Here is a 14237-nt window from a genome sequence, read left to right on the forward strand (position 1 = left end):
CCACATCATACCGTACAATACCATACCATACCATACCATACAATACCATACAATATCATACCATACCATACCATACCATACCATACCATACCATACCATACCATACCATACCATAGTATTACCGTGCTTAAAGGGATGGTGAAGTTTTGGTTTAGATGGGACTTAGGGTTCCCAACTTTTTTTAACGATAATTTGTTTAGATAATGAGAAACCTCATATGAAACATGAAAGGGCATAATAATTCCATTAAAGAGAAATTCAATGTTTATTTAATGGGTTGATAATTGGTTTTGAAGTGGCGGAGATATCCAAACTGAAGCGATCCTATTTTTTTTTCTTGCAACAAAACATAGCTTAAGGAAATGCATAGGCAAATTGTAACTGAATCGTATCAAGGAAAAGATGTCGGAAATGGAAGGAACAGCTGCTAAAAAGCCTATGAGCTTGTAGAATGCAACCCCCTCGTATTCTCCTTATAAGCCTTGTGGAAGAGACATCTTGTCTGCTCTCCCTATCTTAACCCCTCAGTCTGCCTTATTCAATTCAGTTGTGAAAATGGTATTAAGCACCTGAGTACGATTTCTTACCACGCTAGAAGAATTAAAGTGCTTCTGCTTTTTATCTTCAGCTTTGCTATAAATGTATGCTGTGAGGACATCCTGATAGTAAGGGTATAACGATAGAAACACACACACACACACACACACACACACACACACTTTTTACACCAAAAGGGAAAGGGAGACAGATCAACAACTCTATGATAATAGACACATATCATATCGAACCCTAAAAAAATATGACGTCACACTGTATCACTTACAACTCTAGCTCTTGGAGGACGCGAAATCCATGCGGTTCAACATGTTAACGGGTTTGTAAAAAGAATTATTTGATATTTCGTAACTATCAACATATTTCGATGTTTAGCGAATATTGGTGCTTCGCTCTGCAATGTCCTTGAGGGGGCAAGTTTACAATCTTGGTTACGATAATTCAATTTACGTTCCTATGTATCGTATATAATTCTGTTTTATTTGTTATTTGCCATTGTTACTCAAAACTTGCTGGCGATGATTTCATTTCCTTTAAGCCCGACAAGAGTTATGACTATAATCTTTATTGTCTGTTTTCTCCTCATTGAAATGTGTGTGTGCCAGTGTGTGTGTGTGTACGCATGGACCTATCGTTGTAGATCCATGGTGTATGTGAATCGGTCGTTGTTTTTACACGCACACGTTGCTTCTTTTTTCCTTCTCTACTCGCTTCCATTTGCATATTTTATCAAGTAAGCACAAAAACACTGGAAACATGCCCATTTCTATGTATGTTTCTTTTTATCTTTTTTTTTATGAGGCTGCCATCACTATCAAGCACCTGCATTTTTCTTTTTTTTTTATTCTCTCAAACGGGAAGCGAGTGTATTGCTGATTTCTTTGATATCGTATTTGTCCAGATATATGTCCAGATTATCGTGATCATCACACACTAAGTTTATTATGTACAGTTTTGTTCAAAATACATGTACCCGTAATTACGAATGATTTTATGGAAAATGTAGAAATGAAATCAAACCCACAGAACCACACACATACGCTTTAAGCAATAATGAGTTTGCGTGTTATATACATAATTATTTTACGCATATATACATTTAATAGTATTAATTCATTAGGCAAGCTTATGAGTCTTTAGATCGCTAGGTTTTCGTCGTTCGAGTTGTCATTGTTGCTCTAACGCAGTGCCCAAATCGACTACGGAACGGAGATTGATGTCAGGTGTGATTTCAGATGCCACTGACGAATTAATTCGTGTCTGAAGTAAAAGGTCATAACCGTCTTTAATAGTTCTTTTGTTGCCAATCTTGGGAGCTGCCATCCTTCAGAAAGTCAGAATTTCGCCGGAAAAATTTTATCAAAACTGCTGAACTTTTCCATTCTCTCCATCCCCCTCCCCCACATCCACCATTGTCACAGAATTCGTGACACAATATCGAAATGCTTAATTTGAAAGTTGAGATCCGAATCACGTCAGGCAATGGTCAGGAAATGTGGAGAATGTACTACCAGCCGTGGCTATCCTCATTAGACGCCAGAGCTCCGGTTTAATCATTTCTCTTCCCGGCGTAGCCTCTTCAGTGTTGACACTGCTTTACCTCTGTCGAGTTACAGTAATTCATCAACAGCTCAATTCACAGTTCACAAATTTGATTTGAAATTTGCCTGGTCATCTATCAATGTAAGCAACGAAGACGTTTCGGAATACGTGCAGTACTGGCATGCGAGAAAGAAAAAAACAAAACAAAACAAACAAACAAACAAACAAACAAGAAATGTCGCTGTGGCGACTGGTATGCCGCCACCATAATGCATGGTTCTCCTAATAGGTCTATAGATGACAGTTTCACATAAATGGTAAAATATCAAAATGAAAGGTTTGTCACAAATGTGTTGACTGTTCACTTTCCTTGAACTAGGTTTGCTATGAATTATTGTCTAAGAGTGCAGGTACGTGTATTTGGGGATTTGAGGATTCTTACTTGACTTTTGACCCTTTTATAAGTTTATGCATTGAGTAATTTTCAAGGTATAGAGAAAAGGTGTAATTTTAGTATTAAATGGTAATATTTTTGCATTTGAGCCTGGCATTTGACCCTTGACCTTTTACGCCTATGACCCTAATATTCCCAAGGGAATCACTGTCAGTTAGAACATGCATAAATATGTACTAAGTTCCATGATGATACCTTGAGTCACTTTTGAGATATGGAGGAAGAAGTGAAATTTAGCTCTTCCACTTGAGCTTTGACCTTTTGACCTGTGACCATTTGGCAAGAAACTTCACAGAGAATCTCTATCGGGTAATACATGTATATATCAAGTTTCAAGAAATTCTGCCGGCATTGCATAAATATGAGGGAAATAGTGAAATCTTGAGGAGTTGACCTTGACCTTGACCCCTGACCTTTGACCCCTGACCCCCAAATTCCCTAGATAATCACTGCCAGTCAGTACATGCGTATGTACCAAGTTCTTTGAAGATACCTTGAACCATTTGCGAGATATGGAGAAAAAAGTTAAATTTTAACATTTTCACTTGACCTTTGACCTTTAAACTTTGACCTCATGACCCAAAACTCTCTCTAGGGAATCTTTAGTCAGTAGTACATGTATTCACTAAGTTTCAAGAAAACACCTTCAGGCATTGCATAGATATTGGGGAAATAGTGAAATTTTGAGCATTTGACCTTGACCCTTTGACCTTTGACCTTGAGCATGGGCACCCAAAAGTTGAGAGGCACAACTTCGCCCACTCATACATATACATGCCAAGTTTCATAGGATACCTCAAAGGGGTTTTTAGTTACGCTGTCCACAAAATTGATTGCGGACGGAAGGACGGACGGAAGAAAGGACGGACGGACGGACGGACGGACGGACAACCCGAAAACATAATGCCTCCGGCGACACTTCATGGCGGAGGCATAAAACAGTGAAGGATAGGAAGACGTAACCCGTGCAGTATGAAAGAAGGAAAATATTATAGACCTCACCACTTTACTGCTTTGTACTGTCTGTTGAAGGGTTACAGACCTTTATTCCGAATGTTCATTATTCCGAGGATTTGATACGCCGAAAGTTCATTATTCAGAAAGTTTGTTGATCCGGAAACAAGATATGGTTTGCAATATTCCGAAGATTCGATAGTACGTACTTTTTTTTTCTCATTTCCGAATATTGACGATGGCAATAATGATAATGATAATAGATAACGATGACATTTACGAAAACATGAAGATGGTAATAATGACAGTGATTATAATAATCCAATTAATCAACCCTGCCGTCATTTTTATCATTATGAAAATACATTCTATTTACCAGGGAAAGCATCGAAAGTGGTATCACTGTTCTTCTTATGATGACCAAATGAATAAGTTCTCTGTACACAAGTCTTTCTTCTTTTCTCACAGAATGAAATGCGTAGTTTTGACTCAAATTTCAGCTGTATTATGTTGTGATAAAGATTTAAAGTGTAGCCGACAAACAGCGGAAACATAAATGCGTCAAACGAAAGCAGTCGACGTAAATCGCGATGGGGGTGTGATATTTCTACCAGCGTTATTTACGATTGTCTCGCTGTCGTTTCGTCCTCCAAATTTTGGTCAAAACGATCTGGATACGAAAGGGCGTCAGTAAAGCTTTCTAGCATCTGAAATCAATGCTTGCATAAGGAGATCTGCGTCTTCTATTGATCGCGAAGCCGATTCACGTCTGCCATCCAATGATACCATGCGATGAAACCGATTGCGTTGCCATGGAGACGCCCTATAGAGAAGGTTGTACGACGTCTCGGATGAATGGCGCTACAATACTCGTCTTTATACTTTTGAGAATAACTGGACGTAATTGTGAGTGTTTCATGACAAACAAACCCATCCTTTTTGATAACTTTCATCATTACTCAGATATGTCTTGGTGGAGGTCCATTTCAGACTATTAACTTTCTTCATTTCATTTCATATATTTCCACATAAACATATACAACAGTTTGGGGGTGGGGGAACCAATGAAATTTAAATCTAAATTATATTAGATATAAAAAGACAATTATTTGAAGTGAAATTGGTGTATTATCATCGTAAAAATAAGAATATCTATTAGTAAATTGGCAACGCTATGTATGGGTATGGTTTTGATGAAGCTGAATGATGGGAGTCTGTTTTTAGTGTGTGTTTTTCCTTGTAGCCCCTCCCCCGCAAAGAATGAATTAAATCTACGCATGCATGAAAAAAAAAAAACCAAATCAAAAAGCAATAAAGTTAGTGACATTTGATGAAGAGTGATATGACAACTTCACTATGTTCACATGCAAAAAAAGGTGATCTTCCGAGTATGCCATTGTTTCTTGATATCGAATTGCATAACTAGCCTGTATGAAAATTTCTTGCCAATTAATGGTCCTGTATAACATCTCTCTCTCTCTCTCTCTCTCTCTCTCTCTATATATATATATATATATATATATATGTGTGTGTGTGTGTGTATATGTATGTATATATATATATATATATATATATATATATATATATATATATATATATCCATATACATATAACATCTCATTAACAGAACGTGTGATTGATATTGTAAAATTTGTTACTCTGAATTAAAATAAATTTGTTTGCTTGCGTCGAACTATGCAATTTTTCCATATTAGGATTAAGATTCCTTACAAGTATGATCAACCGGAATTTGATTGGAACACACTGGTGTCATCAGCAATAAGATATAATGAAACATATTTGAATATTACGTCAAATCACTAATATACTTAAAAAAGAGGAGAAGTCCAAGTGCAGACCACTAGGGCACTCTACAACTAACTCCACTGTGATGGAACTGAACACCATCAATAGCAGTGTATTTTGTTCCAGTTGTTTAAAACAACTTTCAAACGATTTTAGAGCTTCTCCTCATCATATGCCATATGATTTTATTTGTTCATTGAAATGAAATGGTCTTCAATGTCAAAAGCCTTTTGCAAACCAATAGATTCATCTAATACAAATTATTTCATTTCTATTGCATAAATTATCTTATGAATCAATATCAATATAGCAGCAGACATGGAGTGTCCCCATCTGTAAATCCATATTGATTGTAAAAAGCTCTTTCAATTAACCTAAAAAACAACAACTCTATATATAATGCATGCATCGTTTAAAAAAAAAAAGATGCAGGAATTGTTCATGCAGGACGATAATTGTTCCATTCTTCGGGATCAGCATTTTATTATGTCGCGGTTACGTCTGGTCAGGTCAGGTTTTAAACCAATCAACGTACTATAATCTAATATATTGGACAGAGTATGAGAAAATATTGGTAATTGAATGACTTAAAAAACACTTTGAAACTTACAAAATCGGAGCCTGAACTTGTGTCACATTTTGATATTAATTTCTATTACTTTTTTTTGTCTAATAGACTTTGATGCTATTGACTGAGAAAGGAATCATCTGAAATAAAGATTAATTCTACAGGAATACATGCTTGTTGTGGGGTTTAATTCATTTCCAGTAGTTGCAAAAAATCATTAGCAATTCATGCGTTAGATGTTCCTACTTTACTGTCAAGTCTTTTTTTATCGAATGTACCTGCTGAATTGTCTAGACTTTTCCAAGTAATCTATCACCAAATTTGTTACCATTGTTACTTTTTTGCATTGTCTTTGATATCATCAAATCGATTATGATTAAATTTTGATTTTGCTCTATTAGCGACATAACTCCTCAACTTCCATAGACGTTTCCATGATACTAGCTTGGATTCTGTAATCACTTTCTGTACAATATATGTATATATATATCTATATATATATATACAGCAGCAAAACTTGCACATATAAACGTGGCTGATTTCGGTGTGCACCTCTTTATGCAAGCTTTCGGGCGAAATGCCCTTCTTCAGGATCTACACAGTCAATCACAACAACGTATATCCAAAATCAACCTATATATTAAATCATACTAAACTTTAATATTATGCATTCCAAAATATTCTCAACATATCAATAAATACAAAACATACATAATTACAACACATTTTTATATATACATATAGATACATTGGATATATATATTGTATATATATATATATATATATATATATATATATATATATATATTCACCAAACATCGTTTTCAATTCTCTCATTCACAGTCTTTTTGTATTGTCCTTGGGTATACACATATATTATATAACTCTAAAGAAATGTAACAGCAATGACTAATTATAATGTTAGCTGCAGTTACATTGAATCTCTCTATCTCGGGCATTACGTGAAACAGTAGAAGAGACAAATAGAACACATTAAATATAAAAAAAAAGCATAAAAGAGCATGCTAAAACTTTCTTGATTTAATCATCGGTTCATGTATCTCTTAATTAATTTCAAGCCTAAAGCTAACAGAACAAAAAACGGGGAAATACACCCGAAACTGTTCAAACATTGATTGTATTTCAAGTCATATTTTAGATAAATCAAAACAAATTTGAAATCTCGAAATCGGCCACTTTGATCCAACGTGCTATCAATAGGCCGTAAAATACGGAAAATTAACCCATGTGACTTTCTGTGATTTTGTGGTGCATTTTAACAATATTGTCATGCTTATCATTTCCTCTCTGAGGGTCCAACTTTGTGCCCATGTTTTGGTTTTGACTTCGAGTAGAGATAGGATGAATGGAAGATGAGATCGACGATTTCGAAGAGAGTAAGAATGCTTCCACCGAGCCACAGTCCAAGGGAACCGCCGATGTCGCCTTGAGACAGGTGCAAAAAGAAATAAAAAAGAAGAAGAGAACAACCAATACCAAACTGGACTCGGAAATTCCCATTGCCTCCCTGACGATGGAGCGCTGAAACGTGTCTTAACATGCTAATATGACTTGCGAGTAACATGCTAATATATCACCACATTCTTTATATCATGTGATATGACTTTCTATTTGTATATCATTTTGAAATGCCACAAATGAATAAATGATAATGATAATACTTATTTCTAATTATGATAATAATAAGAGAAAATTACTTCGCTATGATTATTTCATTTATAATATATCAAGGAAACGTAATGTATCTCTAATTAAAGCAGAGTGACTGTCAAGCTATCACACTTCGTTTTTAGTAGTAGCCAGTAACCACCGTCATGATAATCTGACATTGTACAGTTGTAATATCAAAATAGCAAGTACATTAACAGAACCACATGTACGCAACAACATCGAGAGCATTGATTATAGCAGTTCTGCATTTTTTTGTTTTCGAACGCCATCAATTAACCTGGAACTATAAAATGTAGGATAAAGTCAAAATTAGCAAAGTAAGTAACACTTAATGATATGGGTAAATCCGTTTCACATAACCACGTGTTCGCCATTGGTGTAACGTGATTATTGCTGTTGCTTATTGTATTTATCTTCTTCATTTTTCTTTCTTTTGAGGGAATACGAAGGAGGGGTTACTACATTCTGCACTCACATAATAAACTGAAGAAATTGTAATCCTTCTTCTGTGTGATTCTTTGCACTGACATTTCCTTGAAGTAGACGTTAAGATCGCATATGTTTTCCCTGGAATTAGAGCATCGTAAAAGAAGACAAAATTTGTCACATCAAACCACAACAAACTATCTCAAGAGAGTGAGTGAGGGAAAAACAACAACAACAATAACAGCAATAACGATGACAATAAGGATAATGATAAAGATGATAGTAAATCCAATGGCAGTACATCAATTCAAGTTTACACAGTTCTTATAACCAATTCATTCATAATGAACACTAACAAAGAAAGTAGATTAATAGGAAACACGACATTGAAAAAACAAAACAAGGTAAAGAAAAAAAAAAGAACATAGGAAAATGATAAACTAGCAAGTTGTCAAAAATAAGCTTGATATCAATGATGGGAAAATTGTATGTGTGTTGAATTACAAAACAAAATAGCATGTGTGTCTGTGTGTGTCTTTGTGTGTGTGTGTGAGATGCTTGCTCTGTTACTTACTTGATATAGCTTTCGTTCAAGCCGTGGAGTCTTTCAAACTTCGAGCTCCAAAACGTGCCCGGGTATTCTGCCTGCGACACGGTCGGGGAGAATGTCCGGAGGAAGCAGTCCGGAGGACACTCGCAAGACTTGGTTCTCACCCAAGTGTCTGCGTAAGCAAAGTTTGCATTTCAAAACGTTCAGCAATATTCAACGTCCAAGGCGACTTTGTACATAATAGAGTTGGTGTAAAATAATGTGAACAGCACAGTAGTAGAATTGGAAGTGGAACTTGAAGAGGAAATGTTTCATTTTCAGATATTTTCACGAAACGTTGATTGCAATAAAAATAAATCTCATTAAAGATGACAATGTCACCGCCTCCAAAAAGTCTCCTTTGCTTAAAAAAAAACACACACACACACACATCGGAAATATTTTGCTCAACTGCTTATCAACAATGATTTCACCTTTACAGGAAAAAAAAAACCCACACCTTCCTGCGTTATCACTGCTCAGTATTGTTTCCTTAAAAATGGTACACTGATTCACTATTTCTAAGTGATTTAAAAGAAGAATCATCTATTTATTTAGCAGTCTCTCACAATGCTCACAATATATTACGAAAAGGTTGTCAGTAGTGGTAAACTGTCACACTAAGGTATTTAGCCAGTTGCTGTGAGTATAGTACCGTGACTTGCTCCCTATATACACCATTTTATACATTCCGATAGACCTCTACAAGAGTCTCCAAATTGCTTCAAGCAAAATATTAGCTGGATTTAAAATATATCATCATTATAATGACAAATACTGTAAATCTTAACCAACTTATAGTTTCCATTTGACCTTAAAGAGGAAATCCAGTACAAATATAAGTTAGTCTGATAAGAAAGAGTAAAATCATTCGACTTCAACGGTAAAAATTTGACTGAAATTGGATGAAAAAGAAAAACAGTTATGAAATGTTGAAGTTTTGAAGAAAATTAATTAATGACATCTGGAATATGACATATTCTGGAAGTGTTCGAAGTTTCATAATATCTTCTTAAAAAAAAAAACACACACACACTTTGTAAAGTCACTGTACAAAGTACTGTAGTTCATAAAAGGATACAAATAAAAACCTAATACTCACGCCAAGACGGAATAATGCATGTGAAGACATCCCAGGCTGTGCAATGTCTTGCATTTCCTTAAACAGACAAAAAACAAACAAAAAACAAACAAAAAGATCTATACAATACTGTTCTTACTATACTATACCGACTGTAATTGTAGGTGTGTGGTTTTTTTTTTAATCTGACTGCAAATACGATCAAGAAAATAACGAAGATTGAATAAGACATTGACTATCCGGAATGATCATGATGATAATACAAACAATTCTTCCATTACTACTACACGCCCCCATTTTTTTCTTTTTATTTCTTTTGTTTCAACAAAAAATAAAGGGGGGGGGGGCGTGCGCCGGTTGCGGTCCTCCCTGGATCCGCCACTGACTATTCATGCTTTGACTACAACAACTTCTACTACTACTATCGCTACTATACTACTACTCCCTCTACAATGATTCTTACAATCAATGACATTCATGATGACAACAAAGATAATGATATTTGATATTACCGTGTACTGAAAATATGAAAGTTTGCGTAAAGGATGGTGTTTTTTTTTTTTTTTAAGACATCGATCCGTTGATAATGCCCAATCAAAATTTTACATAAATGTTTTGCTGGACAAAAAGTTGATGCTACATAGAGCGTACAAGGGCAAGAGACCTTTCATTGAAAAAAGAAGGAAACATCTCGTTTCGAAGCATACAAGCATTTCACATTGAGTGGTTGGTGTTGACAAGGATAAAACTGCTTTGGCTATATGCCTCAATAATATCTAGACAGGAAACCTGAAATATTAAACTACATTTTGACACTATACCTCGCATGTGTAGGGCTCTGCATCCGCACTGGTTTAGGTAAAAATCGGTTTCACATTCTTGGAGGCACGCATTGTGGGAGTACTCATCGAAATACTTTAAGTTCCGGCTCCCGCACTGTCCATGTGGAGGAATAAGGTTTGTAGTCTGGATGGAATAAGTAGATAAAAAAGCAACGGTAACTTGATCATATCAACAACAGTTTCAGCAAATATGGATGTGCATAGGCTATCTACAGGTCTGAAATAAACAATCGTACTTGGTTGGAAGTTATATTCTCGCTGGTAGATACATGTAAATGTTAAGCATTTGATCAATATGAAAGGGACTCAAAATCTTGGATGCAAAGACTGCCATTTTTATCTGAAGTGTCTCGTATTAGTTTTTATGCCTCCCCCACGAAGTGTCGCCGGAGCCGTTATTACTTCTGTATTGTGTTTCTTTTGTTTGCGTTGCCACCGCTTTACAAGTCTCCAATGAAACAAGGTCAACAGTTTTATGTTTTCAGTTTTCTCACAGATGCTCTCATAAGCATTTTCCCCCTTGAAGGGGATGGCTAGTAACTGATCAGTGGGAATCAGTGAGAATGCTGGGGGATGATGGTTCTTTTCCTTGTGCGATTCATTTACACATTTGCGATTCATTTGCCTGTACAGTGACGGGGCGATCGTTAACGGGCCATAAACTATGGCCCCGTCACTGTACAGGCATACTAACCTGGAAACATTAAACTGCACATTACTTGAATAAGAGACCATTCTGAAGAAAATAATTTTCACACTACAATAGATATATAATGTACTCTTAAAATGAATCTCACAAGGATTGGAACAATCATTCCCCAGCATTCCCACTGATTCTCACTGATCAGTTACTAGCCATCCCCTTTAAAAGTTTCTTTCTTCCAAGGCTGTATAAGATTGAGATGTTACCGACAACAAACTTAATGACTTGAATTTAGCCATCGGTCATCCATACTGGTTACAATCAGTTCACGTCCAATTTTGATTACCTCGGTAACCTCCAGAGCCGTCAATGTCAACCTCCCTGGAGAGATAGCGAAGCCAGAACCATCAACCAGCGGCAAGCTTCCCCGATCGTAAACCAGGACCTGAAAGCCTACGGCTTGGGTGATCTTTGGGTCGTAGAAGTGATCGAACTGCTGCACGTCCAACACGATCTGTAGACCGTGTATTCTTCCTGTCACGAGAAACCATTGGAAAGAGATGAATACATAGATAGACAGAGATAGATTTACATACAGAAAGATAAAAAGATAGAATCGATAGAGATAGATATAGGTGAACCGCTACAACAAAAGGATCCTAAAGTCGCTGACGGCTGAGCCGAGAAAATCGTGTTTGAAGTCATACCATCAAAATTGGTAAAAACAATCGGATTTCTGTTTTTGGCACAATTTTGTAGCCTAATGGTTAGTCTATCATCTGCCGAAAATTTCGAAGCTGAATGATTAAAGGAAAGGCAAGATTATCAGCGTTTTTCTGGGCCATGATTTTCCAACTTTCAACGTAACAGAAACGTGTCCGAAGATTTGGATTTAGCGTCGCAGGTAGACTCCGCGCCTAGTGTAGCAACGAGGGCGTGATCTTATTGGTCATTTCGTGGCATCCTGATGACTGATTGGTCGTGCGTAGACTGCCGGCGCTAAGCTTGAATGAACATCGCGGAGGTACTAGGAGCATACCTTCTATTGTCAAGCGGTGAAAACTGTCTCGACTCCCCTTGATCATGATAGCGTCGGAAGGAAAACTTTGAAGGCGTTTTTCTCTAAACTGTTATTTCCTCAGCCACTTGACATGCGCTAATAAAATCATCGATATCTCCGCAACCGAGTACTTTTATGAGTTGCGCAATATATGAAATTAAAGTAAAAGAGTAAGGGAATAATGTCATGCCACTTTCAGTAAATTTTCCTCCCCCGACTTTCTGATCCTTTTGTTGTAGCGGGTCACATAGAGATAGATAGATAGAGATAGATAGATAGACAGCTGATATAATTTATAGGTAGATAGATTCTTCAGACGTGGAGAATAGGCGGCCAGTTCGTATGATCATCTTGATTATCTCAAAACATTTAAGGATGAAAGAGTGGTGTCATCCAGATTCGGATTCAGTTCCCTCGAAATAGGGTTAAAAAATCAAATCGTTAACAATTTTAACCGATTACATGGAAATACTATGGAAATTCATTGTTGGCGGCCATTTTGAATTTCTGAAAACGCCCCAGAATGCAAGAGTTGCATCATTCAGATTCGGATTCACCACCCTCGAAATAGGGTAAAACCATTAAAAAGACAACATAAAAAAGGAAAAAAAAAAAAAAAACCACCAACAACAAACCCCCCCCCCCCAAAAAAAAAAACAAACAAAAAAACAAAAAACAAAAAAACAAACAATGTTCGGCCTCTGTCACTCAGACTATTGGACTAACAGCCCATTTAGGCTGCATGAAGATCCACCATGACAAGATAACACAAACTAAGACTAACGAAGACAGATTGTGCAAGTCATATGATAACGAATGATGATAGTGATAATGACATATATATATATATATATATATATATATATATATATATATATATATATTAATTCAAAAGAGACAGAGAGAGAGAGGGAGGGTGTTTGGGATAGCGAAACAGAAATGTAATGTTGAATATCTTATTGTTCACTTAACGCACTATTCGAACAGCTTGAAAACTGCCATTGACAAATCGGAGATGTAGTTATATACTCAATAACGCGCAAGCATATTCATAATAACATTCCAAGGGAAGATATGCTTTGAAACCTCACTTCCTCGTTACAAAAAAAGGGGTACATTTCATTAAAAATCACATCAATAACTTGAGATTATGATAACAATATTCTTGCTAAGACAACAGACGCTATTACAAATAAGACTTTGACTATATGGATTCTCACCCGATGAGTATGTTGTTAAGTCGGGGAGACCATTTTCGTGGTCATTGAACACGAAACATACACCCCAGTCCGTCATTCTCGTTGTCAGGTTGGCCAAAGAGAGACTCCGGTCTTGGTTCCAGCTTACTCTAAAACAAACAACAAACAGACAAACAAACAAACAAACAAACAAACAAAACAAACAACAATAAAAAACTTATCAGTTCTCGATGACGTTATCACAAGTGGTAATCTGTCAGTTCATGGGTCTCAATAATTATGAATGGTTAGAATAATGAAATGACTTTTACCCACCCCCCCCATTTTGAAATTGCGATTTATTGAAAGAGAGATAGAAAAAAAAATGAAATAAAAAAAACATGAAATCATATGCATGTAAGACGTCAAAAATTTAGAGCATGATACTTGGCTGATATGTTTAAAATACAAGCATTGTATTCGTCAGATCTAAAACAAACAATAACACAGTAAATGCTAGAATGACAGTTAATACCCTGATTTGATCATTACAAAAAAAAAAAAAAATCTGCGATAAATCTGCGATAAGCCTCACAGCTATTTTCATCCTACTCGCGTGCATGCAAGTTACAATTGGTCTGAGTGTGCCGATTACCGTTATCGATACAGTGGAACCGACGATTTTATAAAAGCACAAACAGAAGGTAAATTTCATAAACAGTGTTTTTTCCACTTTCCCTTATTAGAAATTATATTCATACTATAGATACTTCATTGGCATGTGTGTGTGTGTGTGTGTTCAGCAGAAACGGATAATCAAAAGTTTTTCTTGGGCTCGGCGATCCCC

The sequence above is a fragment of the Diadema setosum genome, chromosome 11 (assembly GCF_964275005.1).
Source record: "Diadema setosum chromosome 11, eeDiaSeto1, whole genome shotgun sequence".
NCBI lineage: Eukaryota > Metazoa > Echinodermata > Echinoidea > Diadematoida > Diadematidae > Diadema > Diadema setosum.